This window comes from Octopus bimaculoides, chromosome 17 (genome assembly GCF_001194135.2).
Source record: "Octopus bimaculoides isolate UCB-OBI-ISO-001 chromosome 17, ASM119413v2, whole genome shotgun sequence".
Lineage (NCBI taxonomy): Eukaryota > Metazoa > Mollusca > Cephalopoda > Octopoda > Octopodidae > Octopus > Octopus bimaculoides.
Genome location: NC_068997.1, coordinates 20888735 through 20889247, shown reverse-complemented (window position 1 = coordinate 20889247; position 513 = coordinate 20888735).

The window sequence follows — 513 nt, the reverse complement described above, 5'->3', positions numbered from 1 at the left end:
TATATATATATATATATATATATATATATATATATATATATATATATATTTATATATATATAGATAGATAGATAGATAGATATGACATATGCAAGGCCGCTCTCGAGCGGAACTTGTAAAAATAAAAATAAGAGAATTAATTACACACACACTAGCACACACACGTATGTGTGTATGTTGATATGTATGTATATAAATTGTCTTGTTTTTTGTTTTACCAGTCTCAGTTCGAGAGATGCGGCCATGTTGGGGCCAGCTGTTAGCTTTGCTACACTACTTGAAACTTCCTCTGATATGTGGCATTTGGTGTAGGATGGAGTTTGATATTGCTACCCTCTTGTGCGTTTCCTGGCTCGAGGTAAGTTCATCCACAATTCTTGATGTGTATATATATATGTATGTGTGTGTGTGTATACATATATATACACACACATATATATATACATAAATATATATATGCATGTATACATATACATGTATACACATACATACATATATATATATATATATATA